This window comes from Arachis ipaensis, chromosome B08 (genome assembly GCF_000816755.2).
Source record: "Arachis ipaensis cultivar K30076 chromosome B08, Araip1.1, whole genome shotgun sequence".
Lineage (NCBI taxonomy): Eukaryota > Viridiplantae > Streptophyta > Magnoliopsida > Fabales > Fabaceae > Arachis > Arachis ipaensis.
In genome coordinates, this window is record NC_029792.2 from 9,349,757 (window position 1) to 9,350,192 (window position 436).

A 436-nucleotide genomic window follows, 5' to 3' on the forward strand; every position below is an offset into this window, starting at 1 on the left:
TGAGATTGTAGCATTGACATTATGGCAGTGTTGTTGTAACACATGGCAAGGTTACATGAACCTCAAAGTGAGTGTAATTGTCAAGTGTGAGACCAAAACCAAAGGTGGCTGAGCTTGAAAGAAAGGTTATTGGTAATCAAGCAAAGATCACAACCGTGTGGGCCCCTTCTAGCCTACCAATTAAGAGACTTTCCAATAAGGTTTCTTTTTCCTTTTTATATATAAATTTCTTAAACTTGAGATGAGATAGTGATAGTGACTAGTTATGTATTTAACTATTTATTATTACTGGATTCAATTATGAATTTTATCATCTATTATTTATGAAAGAAAAAATTTGTAAATTTCTTAGTTATTTGTACATAAAGATCGATTTTAATACATAATAAAATGAAATTAACCTAATTTAATTTTAAATGGATTTTTTTTAATTATT